Genomic DNA, 17,267 nt, shown 5'->3' with positions numbered 1-17,267 from the left:
TGGGGAAGCCAGGGGTGTCTCCAGGTAAGCTGGCTCTCAGATGCTGTAGGAGCCATTATTATGTGGCCTTACACTGGGCATTTAGACCCAGACATATATGTAATTATTTATGGGGTGGGTGTGGGGTGCGGTGGCCGCTGTGTCGGTATGGCTAGGCGGCTTCAGGTCGGCACACCCTAACACTTTATTAACACTCATGATTTTCCTTATCACTTTGTATATATTTTTGTATTTTAATCACACTTCACTTATATAGCACTTCTGTGCTTCTTATTAACCCTCATTAATTTTCACCTGTGTGCTGACCTGGGGTAGCCGACCTGTGCCGGCATGATAGAGTCCTGCACCTCGAACCCATACCTAGTATTAGGGATGCCAGTGACGGAGAAGCCTTGTCGATCTGCCTGGGGGCTTAACCCTATATCTGCAGATATACGCAACTAAGATCTCCGTATTATCTGATTTATTATGTAGTATTATTACTCACTCAGTGTGCATTAGGGAATACAAATTGTTATTTTTTACACAGAATTACCCCTCCCTTTTAGCACCTGACTGATATTACATCTGATTGAGCAGCTTTCCAATATTTGTGCATTGTATTTAGAGAGGCATGGATGGGTCAGCATTAGGAGGGATTGCTGACTCCAGAGTGCCATTGGGGAAGCCAGGGGTGTCTCCAGGTAAGCTGGCTCTCAGATGCTGTAGGAGCCATTATTATGTGGCCTTACACTGGGCATTTAAACCCAGACATATATGTAATTATTTATGGGGTGGGTGTGGGCTGCGGTGGCTCCAGTGTCGGTATGGCTAGGCGGCTTCAGGTCGGCACACCCTAACACTTTATTAACACTCATGATTTTCCTTATCACTATGTATATATTTTTGTATTTTAATCACACTTCACTTATATAGCACTTCTGTGCTTCTTATTAACCCTCATTAATTTTCATTAATTTTCACCTGTGTGCTGACCTGGGGTAGCCGACCTGTGCCGGCATGATGGGGTCCTGCACCCCGGACCCATACCTAGTATTAGGGACCCCAGTGACAAAGAAGCCTTGTCGATCGGCCTGGGGGCTTAACCCTATATCTGCAGATATACGCAACTAAGATCTCCGTATTATCTGATTTATTATGTAGTATTATTACTCACTCAGTGTGCATTAGGGAACACAAATTGTTTTTTTTTTACACAGAATTACCCCTCCCTTTTAGCACCTGACTGATATTACATCTGATTGAGCAGCTTTCCAATATTTGTGCATTGTATTTAGAGAGGCATGGATGGGTCAGCATTAGGAGGGATTGCTGACTCCAGAGTGCCATTGGGGGAGCCAGGGGTGTCTCCAGGTAAGCTGGCTCTCAGATGCTGTAGGAGCCATTATTATGTGGCATTACACTGGGCATTTAGACCCAGACATATATGTAATTATTTATGGGGTGGTGTGGGGTGCGGTGGCCCCTGTGTCGGTATGGCTAGGCGGCTTCAGGTCGGCACACTCTAACACTTTATTAACACTCATGATTTTCCTTATCACTTTGTATATATTTTTGTATTTTAATCACACTTCACTTATATAGCACTTCTGTGCTTCTTATTAACCCTCATTAATTTTCACCTGTGTGCTGACCTGGGGTAGCCGACCTGTGCCGGCATGATGGGGTCCTGCACCACGGACCCATACCTAGTATTAGGGACCCCCAGTGACGGAGAAGCCTTGTTGGTCGGCCTGGGGGCTTAACCCTATATCTGCAGATATACGCAACTAAGATCTCCGTATTATATGATTTATTATGTAGTATTATTACTCACTCAGTGTGCATTAGGGAACACAAATTGTTTTTTTTACACAGAATTACCCCTCCCTTTTAGCACCTGACTGATATTACATCTGATTGAGCAGCTTTCCAATATTTGTGCATTGTATTTAGAGAGGCATGGATGGGTCAGCATTAGGAGGGATTGCTGACTCCAGAGTGCCATTGGGGAAGCCAGGGGTGTCTCCAGGTAAGCTGGCTCTCAGATGCTGTAGGAGCCATTATTATGTGGCCTTACACTGGGCATTTAAACCCAGACATATATGTAATTATTTATGGGGTGGGTGTGGGCTGCGGTGGCCCCTGTGTCGGTATGGCTAGGCGGCTTCAGGTCGGCACACCCTAACACTTTATTAACACTCATGATTTTCCTTATCACTTTGTATATATTTTTGTATTTTAATCACACTTCACTTATATAGCACTTCTGTGCTTCTTATTAACCCTCATTAATTTTCACCTGTGTGCTGACCTGGGGTAGCCGACCTGTGCCGGCATGATGGGGTCCTGCACCCCGGACCCATACCTAGTATTAGGGACCCCAGTGACGGAGAAGCCTTGTCGATCGGCCTGGGGGCTTAACCCTATATCTGCAGATATACGCAACTAAGATCTCCGTATTATCTGATTTATTATGTAGTATTATTACTCACTCAGTGTGCATTAGGGAACACAAATTGTTTTTTTTACACAGAATTACCCCTCCTTTTTAGAACCTGACTGATATTACATCTGATTGAGCAGCTTTCCAATATTTGTGCATTGTATTTAGAGAGGCATGGATGGGTCAGCATTAGGAGGGATTGTTGACTCCAGAGTGCCATTGGGGAAGCCAGGGGTGTCTCCAGGTAAGCTGGCTCTCAGATGCTGTAGGAGCCATTATTATGTGGCCTTACACTGGGCATTTAAACCCAGACATATATGTAATTATTTATGGGGTGGGTGTGGGCTGCGGTGGCCCCTGTGTCGGTATGGCTAGGCGGCTTCAGGTCGGCACACCCTAACACTTTATTAACACTCATGATTTTCCTTATCACTTTGTATATATTTTTGTATTTTAATCACACTTCACTTATATAGCACTTCTGTGCTTCTTATTAACCCTCATTAATTTTCACCTGTGTGCTGACCTGGGGTAGCCGACCTGTGCCGGCATGATGGGGTCCTGCACCCCGGACCCATACCTAGTATTAGGGACCCCCAGTGACGGAGAAGCCTTGTTGATCGGCCTGGGGGCGTAACCCTATATCTGCAGATATACGCAACTAAGATCTCTGTATTATCTGATTAATTATGTAGTATTATTACTCACTCAGTGTGCATTAGGGAACACAATTTTTTTTTTTACACAGAATTACCCCTCCCTTTTAGCACCTGACTGATATTACATCTGATTGAGCAGCTTTCCAATATTTGTGCATTATATTTAGAGAGGCATGGATGGGTCAGCATTTGGAGGGATTGCTGACTCCAGAGTGCCATTGGGGAAGCCAGGGGTGTCTCCAGGTAAGCTGGCTCTCAGATGCTGTAGGAGCCATTATTATGTGGCCTTACACTGGGCATTTAAACCAAGACATATATGTAATTATTTATGGGGTGGGTGTGGGCTGCGGTGGCCCCTGTGTCGGTATGGCTAGGCGGCTTCAGGTCGGCACACCCTAACACTTTATTAACACTCATGATTTTCCTTATCACTTTGTATATATTTTTGTATTTTAATCACACTTCACTTATATAGCACTTCTGTGCTTCTTATTAACCCTCATTAATTTTCACCTGTGTGCTGACCTGGGGTAGCCGACCTGTGCCGGCATGATGGGGTCCTGCACCACGGACCCATACCTAGTATTAGGGACCCCCAGTGACGGAGAAGCCTTGTCGGTCGGCCTGGGGGCTTAACCCTATATCTGCAGATATACGCAACTAAGATCTCCGTATTATCTGATTTATTATGTAGTATTATAACTCACTCAGTGTGCATTAGGGAACACAAATTGTTTTTTTTTTACACAGAATTACCCCTCCCTTTTAGCACCTGACTGATATTACATCTGATTGAGCAGCTTTCCAATATTTGTGCATTGTATTTAGAGAGGCATGGATGGGTCAGCATTAGGAGGGATTGCTGACTCCAGAGTGCCATTGGGGGAGCCAGGGGTGTCTCCAGGTAAGCTGGCTCTCAGATGCTGTAGGAGCCATTATTATGTGGCCTTACACTGGGCATTTAGACCCAGACATATATGTAATTATTTATGGGGTGGTGTGGGGTGCGGTGGCCCCTGTGTCGGTATGGCTAGGCGGCTTCAGGTCGGCACACTCTAACACTTTATTAATACTCATGATTTTCCTTATCACTTTGTATATATTTTTGTATTTTAATCACACTTCACTTATATAGCACTTCTGTGCTTCTTATTAACCCTCATTAATTTTCACCTGTGTGCTGACCTGGGGTAGCCGACCTGTGCCGGCATGATGGGGTCCTGCACCACGGACCCATACCTAGTATTAGGGACCCCCAGTGACGGAGAAGCCTTGTCGGTCGGCCTGGGGGCTTAACCCTATATCTGCAGATATACGCAACTAAGATCTCCGTATTATCTGATTTATTATGTAGTATTATAACTCACTCAGTGTGCATTAGGGAACACAAATTGTTTTTTTTTTACACAGAATTACCCCTCCCTTTTAGCACCTGACTGATATTACATCTGATTGAGCAGCTTTCCAATATTTGTGCATTGTATTTAGAGAGGCATGGATGGGTCAGCATTAGGAGGGATTGTTGACTCCAGAGTGCCATTGGGGAAGCCAGGGGTGTCTCCAGGTAAGCTGGCTCTCAGATGCTGTAGGAGCCATTATTATGTGGCCTTACACTGGGCATTTAAACCCAGACATATATGTAATTATTTGTGGGGTGTGGTGGCCCCTGTGTCGGTATGGCTAGGCGGCTTCAGGTCGGCACACCCTAACACTTTATTAACACTCATGATTTTCCTTATCACTTTGTATATATTTTTGTATTTTAATCACACTTCACTTATATAGCACTTCTGTGCTTCTTATTAACACTCATTAATTTTCACCTGTGTGCTGACCTGGGGTAACCGACCTGTGCCGGCATGATGGGGTCCTGCACCCCGGACCCATACCTAGTATTAGGGACCCCCAGTGACGGAGAAGCCTTGTCGATCGGCCTGGGGGCTTAACCCTATATCTGCAGATATACGCAACTAAGATCTCCGTATTATCTGATTAATTATGTAGTATTATTACTCACTCAGTGTGCATTAGGGAACACAATTTTTTTTTTTTTACACAGAATTACCCCTCCCTTTTAGCACCTGACTGATATTACATCTGATTGAGCAGCTTTCCAATATTTGTGCATTGTATTTAGAGAGGCATGGATGGGTCAGCATTAGGAGGGATTGCTGACTCCAGAGTGCCATTGGGGAAGCCAGGGGTGTCTCCAGGTAAGCTGGCTCTCAGATGCTGTAGGAGTCATTATTATGTGGCCTTACACTGGGCATTTAGACCCAGACATATATGTAATTATTTATGGGGTGGGTGTGGGCTGCAGTGGCCCCTGTGTCGGTATGGCTAGGCGGCTTCAGGTCGGCACACCCTAACATTTTATTAACACTCATGATTTTCCTTTTCACTTTGTATATATTTTTGTATTTTAATCACACTTCACTTATATAGCACTTCTGTGCTTCTTATTAACCCTCATTAATTTTCACCTGTGTGCTGACCTGGGGTAGCCGACCTGTGCCGGCACGATGGGGTCCTGCACCCCGGACCCATACCTAGTATTAGGGACCCCCAGTGACGGAGAAGCCTTGTCAATCGGCCTGGGGGCTTAACCCTATATCTGCAGATATACGCAACTAAGATCTCCGTATTATCTGATTTATTATGTAGTATTATTACTCACTCAGTGTGCACTAGGGAACACAAATTGTTTTTTTTTGGTTTTTTTTTACACAGAATTACCCCTCCCTTTTAGCACCTGACTGATATTACATCTGATTGAGCAGCTTTCCAATATTTGTGCAGGTTCATATCCTGTCAGTTGTGTTTGCTTTTCAATCTGGTTTAAAAACTATATGCATTCAAGATGAAGAGAATCAAAGCATGTTATGTTTAAGAATTGAGTTATCAATCTCAGCTTAGCTCACCTTCATATATATCCTGTTTTACAATGGACTTCTTTTTAAACCATATAATCTCAGACAGTGTCTTCCAGAATTCTATGTACATGCTTGTGACCTTGTATAAATGTTTCACAGTGGCAACTAGTGCATGCAGATTCTTTCTATCTGGATTTACAGCTGTAGAGATGTAATGAAAGGTAAGAAATAATGTCTGGTAATCAACAAACTATTAATTGTGCAGTGTCAGTTGTTATAATTCCAAAGTTGATTAAGGAATAAATCAATGAAAAACCTAATATATTTTAAATGATTATTATTTGATAAAATGTCTATAAAATGTACAATACGGTTCATGAGCACTGGTGTTGGCATGGTGTGATATTAAAGGTTCTGATTTCTAATATATTTCTAGCTATTATATTTCACAAAGTTTATATATTAATATTGAAGCAAATGAAAATAAAATGCATCAGATATTTCTGCCAACAGGAAAAATGTTTTGATTTCCAAGTAGCACCATCCAATAGAGGTCAGTTAGTTGTGGCTGAGTGGTTAAGGCGATGGACTAGAAATCCATTGGGGATCCCCCACGCAGGTTTAAATCCTGCCAGCTACGTACTGCTTTTCATGCATGTAGAAAGCTAAGCTCATTTGTCCTTGATAACTTTATTTTCCATGAAACTAAAGTAGCTTTTATATTTCCCAAAGTTTAACTTAATGTAAAAGCTACCAAAAAATGAAAACATTGATTTTGCACACAGCTTGTCAGCAAAACAACATTAAGGTAGTTGAGGCCGAGTGGTTAAGGTGATGGACTCGATATCCTTTCGGGTATCCCCGCACAGGTTCAAATCCTATCAGCTATGTTTGATTTTCAAGCTGGTTTAAAAACTATATGCATTCAAGATGAAGAGAATCAAAGCATGTTATTTATCGATCTCAGCTTAGCTCTCCTACCTATATATCTTGTTTTACAATAGACTTCTTTTTAAACCAGACAATCTCAGACAGTGTCTTCCTGAATTCTATATACATGCTTAAGACCTTGTATAAATGTTTCCCAGTGGCAACTTGTGCATGCAGATTCGTTCTATCTGGATTTACAGCTGTAGAGATGTAATGAAAGGTAAGAAAAAATGTCTGGTAATCAACAAACTATTAATTGTGCAGTGTCAGTTGTTATAATTCCAAACTTTTTTAAGGAATAGACCAATGAAAAACCTAATATATTTTAAAATGATTATTATTTGATAAATTGTCCATAAAATGTACAATACGGTTCATGAGTACTGGTGTTGGCATGGTGTGATGTTAAAGGCTCTGATTTCAATTTCATTTAGTACAAGATCAAAAGTCCTTGACACCTATATTTGACAAAAATCTATACTAGCTATTATATTTCACAAAGTTTATACATTAATATTGAAGCAAATTAAAAGAAAATGCATTAGATATTTCTGCCAACAGGAAAAATGTTTTGATTTCCAAGTAGCACCATCCAACAGAGGTCAGGAAGTTGTGGCCGATGGTTAAGGCGATGGACTTAAAATCCATTGGGGTTTTCCCGTGCTGGTTCAAATCCTGCCAGCTACACACTGCATTTTATGCATGTAGAACGCTAAGCTCATTTGTTCTTGATAACTTTATTTTACATGAAACTAAAGTAGCTTTTACATTTCCCAAAGTTTAACTTAATGTAAAAGCTACCAAAAAAGGAAAACATTGATTTTGCACACAGCTTGTAAATGAAAACAGCGTTAAGGTAGTTGTGGCAGAGTGGTTAATGCGATAGACTTGCAATCCATTGGAGTATCACTGCACAGGTTCAAATCCATTCAGCTACTTTTGCTTTTCAAGCTGGTTTAAAAACTATATGCATTCAAGATGAAGAGAATCAAAGCATGTTATGTTTAAGAATTGAGTTATCAATCTCAGCTTAGCTCACCTACATATATATCCTGTTTTACAATGGACTTCTTTTTAAACCAGATAATCTCAGACAGTGTCTTTCTGCATTCTATGTACATGCTTAAGACCTTGTATAAATGTTTCCCATTGGCAACTTGTGCATGCAGATTCTTTCTATCTGGATTTACAGCTGTAGAGATGTAATGAAAGATAAGAAAAAATGTCTGGTAATCAACAAACTATTAATTGTGCAGTGTCAGTTGTTATAATTCCAAACTTTTTATATATATTATTTATTTTGGTTTTTCAGAAAAAACAAAGATATAACAAATAATACTACATCATATAAACACACGGGTCAATAGACCAGTAAAGCATAGAGCATCTAGAATCCACACAAAAGACAAGACAAAGGATGGTGGGAGGGAGAAAGGGGTAAAGTCAGGGTAGGGGAATGAATGAGCTAACCAGTCATAAGTAGATACAGGTACGGGTACCGTACAATGAGGTGAACTACACAGAAAAGCTGTATCATGGTGAGTTCAGTGGAATCTGGTCTTTGTAGGTAGAGGTAGACTTAAATTCCAGCCAAGAAAACCACGTGGCAACATAATCGGTATGTGTGTCAAGAACTGAATGAAAAATATCCTCCATTGACCTATAAAATTCTATTAGCTGGAACCATTCCCATATTTTAGGGGGGGGGGGCAGAGACTTCCAGTGGACCGGTACCACCGCCCTCGCTGCATTGTTCAGATGCTTGAGAAGGGAATATTTATACTTTGCTAGTGGAATTTCTGTGTGGGAGAGCAACCAAAAGTCAATCCCAGTAGGAGCCTGAAACCCCAGGATTTCGGAGGAAAGTTGTATAACTTGGCCCCAAAAGGTAGAGATCAGGGGGCAGTCCCACCATATATGAATAAGGGTACCTCGGTCTTTTCCACACCTCCAACACAAGGGGGATACTGAAGGAAAGAACTTATGCAGGAGGGAGGGACATCGATACCATCTAGTAAGCAATTTATACTGTTTTTTAATAACTTCTAAACTGGTAGAGCAACGGGACATAACTTCACAGTGTTTCTTCCAATTAATGTGTATCCCTCTAGGTGCCAGATCAGCATCCCATTTCGTACATAAAGCGGGATCTCCTGTGAAACGACCATGTAACAATATCTTATATATACCCGATACAACATGGGTGGGTTCAGAGGATTGGGAACACATTGCTTCAAAAGGTGTAATATTGCTAGTTAATGCAGCAGCTGTCCTGTGAGACAAAATAAAGTGACGAGTCTGGAGATATAACCAGAAGTCAGTCGTAGGGATATCAGTGCCCTCCCTGAGTTCATCAAAAGATTTGACCTTCCCCCCAGAGAGCAAATGTGTTACCCTAGTCAAGCCCACTCGCTTCCACCTGGTGGCCGCACCTCCACCCATACCTGGTCCAAACAGTGGGTTGTCAAGAAGCGGGAGAAGCAGGGAAGTTGATGAAGAAAGACCCAGTCTATATCGCAACATTCTCCAGAGAACTAAGGTGGGCCCAACCGTCAGGTGTGGGGAGCGGACTATTGTCCTAAGCCAGGGCACTGCCTGTAATTGTAGACCCGAGGACCGTCTCTCCAAGTCAACCCACTGCCTAGAGCCGGCACCCGGTCGTGACCAATGCAGGATCCTATTTAAGACCGTAGCCTGATAATATGACGAAACCATGGGCAGCTGTTGGCCCCCCTGCGCCTTCCTATAGTATAAATAGCAATGCTTGAACCTGGGCTTCCTGCCACCCCAAACAAATCGGCTAATAGCTTTGTGTGTGTCTACCAAAAACTGATAGGGGAGCTTTAAGGGGATAGTCTGGAAAAGATATAGCAGCCTTGGCAGGATATTCATTTTCACTATACTCATACGGCCGAGCCAGGAGAACTTCTGTTGAAGCCACTGCAACATTTCCTTACGCCGCTTACGCAGCAAAGGGAGGTGATTTAGAGCGACTGTAGTCGAAAGGGAGGAGGGGATCAGAATGCCTAAATATTTCATGTGTGAGAGGTGCCAGGTGAAGGGAAACAGTCTTCAGAGTCGAGACTAAGTCAGAGGGGAGGGAGATATTAAGGGCCGTCGATTTAGCATAGTTAATCTTAAAATTGGATAATGCTCCAAAGCGTTCAAATTCTTTCATAAGACCAGTCAGGGATACGGCAGGGTTTGTAACGACCGCCAGAAGGTCGTCCGCGAATAATGCAAGTTTATGTTCATTTCCACCCACCTTCAAGCCAGTGATATCGGTGCTCTGTCGAATGGCCCTAGCCAGAGCCTCCATGCAGAAAACAAATATCAATGGTGACAACGGGCATCCCTGTCTAGTCCCATTGGAGATAGCTATCGGGTCAGAAAGTATTCCGTTCACCCGCACCTGCGCCGAGGGAGCTCGATATAGCGCCAAGATTTTATGCAAGAACACTTCCCCCAGGCCCAGTCGTCGCAGCGTCTTTTCCATAAAGACCCAATCGATGCAGTCAAAGGCTTTCTCCGCGTCTACGGAGAGAAGCATCATGGGAGCCTGAGCGGAGTTTGCATGGGCTATCAGGTCAATCACTCTTATGGTGTTGTCCCTCACCTCTCTACCGCGAACGAAGCCAACCTGATCCGGGTGTAACACTGCCGGCAGCAACAGACACAGGCGGTTCGCTAAGAGCTTAGCATACAATTTAATATCAACGTTAAGGAGGGAGATTGGCCTGTAACTGGCTGGCAACGATGGGTCTTTTCCGTCTTTAGGGATGATAGTGATGTGTGCCCCCAAGGACTGATTGGAAAAGAGTGCCTGCGGAGAGACAGAATTGCAAGCGCGGAGCAAGAGAGGGAGAAGTTTATCTTGAAACGATTTGTAATTAGATATGGGGAAGCCGCCGGGGCCCGGACTTTTACCAGATGGGGAAGACTTCAGGGCGGACATAAGTTCGTCATCTGTGAAAGGGTCTTCGAGGGCTTTAATTATATCTGGGGAGAGGGATGGGAAATCAATCTCCTCTAGGAAATCCTCTACTGCCTTCCCAGGCAATGACTGCTCACAATGGGAGCGCTGTGATGTCAAGTTATAGAGTTTCGTATAGTACGCATGAAAGATCTCAGCCATCTTACCGTCAGAAGCATGGGGCACACCAGAGTAGTCCCTAATCTCCTTAAGATAAGTCAGGGATCTTTGGGCACGAAGAGCACGGGCAAGGAGCTTCCCGGGTTTGTTACCCCACCTATGGAACTTGTGCCGGCAGCAGCGGAACGCTCTGCGGGTGCCTTCATTCAGCAAGTTATTAAGGGAAGACCGAGCTTCTTGCAGCTCTGCTAACACATCGGAAGTTAGTGTGGATTTATGTATGAGTTCCAGTCTTTTAATTTTAGCAAGTAGGGCATCCCGACAATCATTTTTTTGTTTCTTGAGGAGGGAGCCCAGTTGGATGCATTTGCCTCTAATCACGCATTTATGGGCTTCCCACACTGTCACTGGGGAGACCTCGTCGGTCATATTAAGAGCAATATAATCCTCAATGGTACTGTCTAATTGGGCCCTACAGTCTGGGTCTCTGAGAAATCTCTCGTTAAAGCGCCAACGCCATTGGCGCGGGGGAGGGTGGCGTAAAGAAAAGACAAGAGTAGTGGGGGCATGGTCAGAGCCAACTATTTGACCTAATGTGGCATCTACAAGTAAATCAAGGGAGTTGTGATCCACAAAGAAATAGTCGATACAGGTATAGCAATTGTGTGGGTAAGAGTAAAACGTGTAGTCCCTATCTTTTTGATGGAGCAGGCGCCAAGTGTCCATTAACTGGAAATCATGTAGAATTGACTGAAAGCGTCTAACATTGTTTAATGAGGATCTGGGTGCTCCAGACGAAGTATCTAGTAGAGGCTCCAATGCCCAGTTAAGGTCACCTCCTATCACTAATACCCCTGCCAGAGACTGCTCCACCAGCTCCAACGCCTCCCTCATAAAATGGATCTGGCCCTGATTAGGGAGATAAAGGTTAACAAATGTAAAAGTTTGGTCAGCAATAGTAGCCTTCACCAGCATGCCCCTCCCATCTCCAATAGGAATTTCCGATACGTCATGCAGTCTAATATGTTTAGCAAATAAAATTGCAACCCCCTTGGCCTTAGCCCCAGAGAAATCATTATAATATCCCTGTGGAAAATGACGGGAGTGTAGCTTCGGAGAGGCACCCTTTTTAAAGTGTGTCTCCTGAAGGAACACCACGTCCGCTTTGTCAGTATGCAGAGAATGTAGGAGCCGGGATCTCTGCTCTGGGATGTTAAGGCCTTTTATGTTAAATGATACTAACTTTAAATTAGCCATAATGTTCTGATACTAGTAAATACCAGCATTGCCATATCACCGTGTCATCCAGTAACCGCCTATAATACCTCATCCAAGTGGGGGGAGGGGGGGAGGAAAGCACAAGAGGAAAGACAAAGGGAGGTAACATAGACAAGAAAAGACAAAAAAAAACAGCTGTCAATACAACAGCAATACTCTGCATCATTAGTCATGGGAAACCAAAAACGGCCCATGATCTACAAATGTATAGCAGAGCAAGGGGGGATCTGGGGGGAACCGGGACACATCGCCATCAAATAGCATTGTAGTACAAACAAAATTATTCAGTGTACAGGGCAGTTCGAGTAAAGAAGAAATTGAATCAGAAGACTACGAAATCAAGCAGAGCACTGCGTGCTAAAGGTAAAATGACATATCAGATAACATTGAGCTAATATAAAAGCGACTCAGCCTAGAAACCAATAAACAAAAACAAAAAACAAAGTACAAAACTTGGCAGGAAATGGCAGTACTTAAACAACCACGGGAGGTGAACAAGTACTGAAACAGCTGTCGACATAGAACTAATCAACAAGCAGTGGAAGGACATCGCAAAAGAGAAAACAACATATCAAAAACATAATAAATATGTCAAGTAGTCACGTGTCCCTGGAAATAGTAACAGAAGGTCTTGCTCGCCTTCGTCATCCCGTGTCATCTGCGGCAACTGTAGCAGCAGGAACGGCTGCAGATTCCTCAAACGTGACATCTCGTCGTCGTCTCCTAGGATTACGGACATTCTGCCACCGTTCCAGTTGGGGCAGAGGAGACAGTGAAAGTTCAAACGGGTCCAGCCAATTAGGGAGACTCGGGGTCGGGATATCTAGGGCCGAGCAAAAGTCCTTAACGCCGTCATATTCCTGTAGGACAAGAAGGGTCCCTTTGTAGGTCACTTGGATGGATAATGGGAATCCCCACCGAAATTTGATGTTACGCTTTTTAAGTTCATCTGTGAGGGGGCGGAGTATACGCCTCTGTTGCAAGGTAGTCCACGAGAGGTCCGGGAAGATTTGTATCCTATGGCCATCAAAAGTAATGTCCGGTGCCCGTCTGGCTGCTCTAAGAATCTCCTCTTTCTTCTGGAAGTAGTGGAGTCTGCAGATAACGTCTCGGGGTCTTTCCGTCGGCGTCCCTCTGGGACGCAAGGCCCGGTGAGCTCTGTCAAACACCATCTGGTAGTCAGAGTCCGCTCCCAAAAGTTCATTGAATATTTTGGTTAGAGTAGATTCAACGTTTTGGGGTGCGACATCTTCAGGCAAGCCCCGTATTCGCAGATTATTCCGGTGCCCCCTGTTGTCCACGTCATCAAGGCGGCAGCCCATGGCTATCAGAGAACGCGACTGGCGAGAGATGAGATCATGGAGATCAGATATTTTAGAATCCGTCCTCTCAGAACAATCTTCCAACGTTACCACTCTGTCTGCGACCTGAGTGACATCGGACTGTATGGAAGAGAGACGGGTCTGAATGGAATCCTGTATCCATTGTTCCATGGACTGAAGGTCCTGCTGTAGGTCCTGGCGGGTGGGCAGGGACCGCAACTTGGAGAGAATGGCAGATAAATCCGAGGACTCCACCACAGGAGAAGATGTCGGAAGGAGAGCAGGGAGCCTCTCAGCCGTATTACCAGCCATGGTTCTGGAGAGTAAGGAGGATGAGGAAGGGGTGGAGGAGGCAGAATCAGTCACTGGTGGTCAAAATAGCGTCCGAAAAGCCTTTACTTGGGATGATATGGCTGGATTATTTGACACTTTCTTGGCAGAACGTCTACTCTGCATGAGGCATGGTGCTAGGCGTAGTCAAAAGGAATTATCGTCGAACTGGGTGTCAACTTACAAACGACATATCACTTGTTCCCCCCAGCATGGCTCGGTCAGGTCATTGTAATTTACAGATCAGGCATCGTGATGTGAAGGGTAGAGTATCTTAGTTGTAGAAGGCCGGATGTCCGCCAACATATTGCGGTGCTCAACGAACCTCCCTTTCAGAAGAGCAGATATAGCAGCGGGAGGGGGGGTCTCCGCTATCTCCCCGTTATAGTATAAGAAAGTGTGAAGAAAGGGTGCAACTCAGGGAGTCGCCACAGGAGGGAGTTCCAGTCCCACCAATGAAACAGGGTACATATAAGTGAGAATGGCCGTGTGTCCCTCAGTAGGTGGGAATGTAGGGCAATGAAGATTTCAACAAAAATATAGAGGCCAGGAGGGGAGGGGGACAGCTGGGACACCGCACACAGCTAAGCCCCAGTTGCCTGTAATTTAATGTAATTTAAATGAATTCAATTTAGCAGCACCCAGCAGAGTGTATCATACGTAGCCAGGCTGCAAGCACAGTGTGGAGGACGGTGTTCAGTAGCTCCCACAGCCAGCAGCGTCTGACAAGGAAAGTCTGGGATCCGAAATCACAAATCTCACCTCCCTCTGTGTAAAGATGAGCAAAGTGGGCATGCAGCCCTTAAACAAGATGGCGCCATCAGTCTCCCATACAAGGCCTTTGAGACCGGGGTGTTTGCTGATCTCCTGGAGCGGGCTGAAGCATTGGTGGTAGTGGAGAGGGGCCTCCCAGCCACCGAGGCAATCCGGAGGCTGAAGAGGCTGGCGGGGTCCGGTGTGCTCCTGCGCGCGGTCTTGCGATCCCCAGCGCTCCACCGCTACCTTGGCGCCGATCAGTGGGTCCCCGCTCTGGGCAGCGCCGTGCAGCGGGAGCTCTCCCGTCGGACCGGCCAGGCGAGGGGGGAGAGTTGCATAGGCGGCAAAGAGAGGGAGGAAATACTTCGCCAGAGGGGTGCTGACGATCCACTTCCGGTCCCGGTTGAGGTGAAATTGAGCCCCCGGCTTCAGGTGGGTAAGTAGGCCGCAACCTGCACGGGTGCAGGAGGCACCCGCCGGCTCCGCAGACCACTGTACCCAAGGCAGGAGTGGGGCGAGGGTGCAACAAATAAGTGTGGGGACCTTATAACAGCGGGAAAAGGACAAATAAAAGTATCCCAGGCAGGAGCTCCAGCACCACACGACTGCCTGGGTCCGTCACCAAGCCACGCCCCCCCCCATAATTCCAAACTTTATTAAGGAATAGACTAATGAAAAAGCTAATATATTTTAAATGATTATTATTTGATAAAATGTCCATAAAATGTACAATATGGTTCATGAGCACTGGTGTTGGCATGGTGTGATGTTTAAGGCTCTGATTTCAAATTCATTTAGTACAAGATCAAAAGTCCTTAACACAGTGGCGTAACTACTGCCCCCGCAGTCCTCGCGGTGGCTTGGGGGCGAGGGGCTGCGGGGGCGCCACTGATTACAGCAGACTGACATGCGGACGAGTGCCCGCATGTCAGTCTGCTTTCTCCTTCCCGCCGCCGCTTGTTGGAGGGACACGGACGGCACAGCGTGTGCCTCTCCTGTGTCCCTCCTGCATCATCTCCGGCGGCCGCGGGTCTAATAGGGGGAAGTGCCGTCCGTGAGCTCTAATTGGCTCACGGACGGCACTTCCCCCTATTAGACCCGCGGCCGCCGGAGATGATGCAGCAGGAGGGACACAGGAGAGGCGATCTGTGCCCTCCGTGTCCCTCCAATAAGCGGCGGCGGCGACGGCGGCACTGGGGGGAATATCTGGCACTGGGGGGGGATGTCTGGCACTGGGGCATATATGGCACTGGGGGGGAGATGTCTGGCACTAGGGGGGATATCTGGCACTGGGGCATATATGGCACTGGGGGGGGATATCTGGCACTGGGGGGGGGATGTCTGGCACTGGGGGGGATATCTGGCACTGGGGGGGGGGGGTGTCTGGCACTGGGGCATATATGGCACTGGGGGGGAGATGTCTGGCACTAGGGGGGATATCTGGCACTGGGGCATATATGGCACTGGGGGGGGATGTCTGGCACTGGGGCATATATGGCACTGGGGGGGGATGTCTGGCACTGGGGGGGATATCTGGCACTGGGGGGGGGATGTCTGGCACTGGGGCATATATGGCACTGGGGGGGGGATGTCTGGCACTGGGGGGGATGTCTGGCACTAGGGGGGATATCTGGCACTGGGGGAATATCTGGCACTGGGGGCATATGTGGCACTGGGGGGGAATATATGGCACTGGCGGCATATCTGGCACGGGGGGAATATCTGGCACTGGGGGCATATGTGGCACTGGGGGGGAATATCTGGCACTGGGGGCATATGTGGCACTGGGGGGGTATATGTGTACCTGGCACATGGGGGGGGGCTATATTTGGCACCGGGGGCATGTGAGTACCTGGCACCGTGGGGGAATATCTGGCACTGGGGTCATATGTGGCACTGGGAGCACAGCCCTAGCAACAAGGACTACCTCCTAGCAACGAGCATGACACCCAGTGCATGAAACACCTGACAACGAGCATGACACCCAGTGCATGAAACACCTGGCAACGAGCATGACACCCAGTGCATGAAACCCCTGACAACGAGAAGGTAATTGAAAAGTAATTAGAAGCCTTACTGTAGGACTTAATGTGTAATGGGCATTACGGTGTGTGGCATAATGTATCACGGACATTGCGGTGTGTGTCATAATGTGTCACAGGCATTACGGTGTATGGTATACTATATCGCGGGCATTGTGATATGTGGTATAATGTCTCAGGGTCATTGCAGTGTGTGGCATAATGTATCACGGACATTGCGGTGTGTGTCATAATGTGTCACAGGCATTACGGTGTATGGTATACTATATCGCGGGCATTGTGATATGTGGTATAATGTCTTAGGGTCATTGCAGTGTGTGGCATAATGTATCACGGACATTGCGGTGTGTGTCATAATGTGTCAGGCATTACGGTGTGTGGTATACTATATCACGGGCATTGTGGTATGTGGTATAATGTCTCAGGGTCATTGCAGTGTGGCATAATACATAACGGGCATTGCGGTGTGTGGCATAGGGTATAACGGGCAGGGCATTGCGGTATGTGTCACAGGCATTACGGTGTATGGTATACTATATCACGGGCATTGTGGTATAAT

The 17,267-nt window shown here is 46.0% G+C and overlaps 1 non-coding gene across 1 annotated transcript; it reads left to right on the top strand.

Annotated features, from left to right (window-relative positions):
* Positions 1–6,514: 6,514 nt before the first annotated feature.
* Positions 6,515–6,597, top strand: TRNAS-AGA (transfer RNA serine (anticodon AGA)). Its single transcript has one exon. It is a non-coding gene; the product is annotated as a tRNA-Ser (tRNA).
* The last annotated feature ends 10,670 nt before the right edge of the window (positions 6,598–17,267 follow it).

Source organism: Pseudophryne corroboree, chromosome 11 (assembly GCF_028390025.1).
Source record: "Pseudophryne corroboree isolate aPseCor3 chromosome 11, aPseCor3.hap2, whole genome shotgun sequence".
NCBI classification, from domain to species: Eukaryota; Metazoa; Chordata; class Amphibia; order Anura; family Myobatrachidae; genus Pseudophryne; species Pseudophryne corroboree.
Note: the sequence above shows the minus strand (reverse complement) of the source record. Positions and strands in the feature narration are given on the sequence as shown.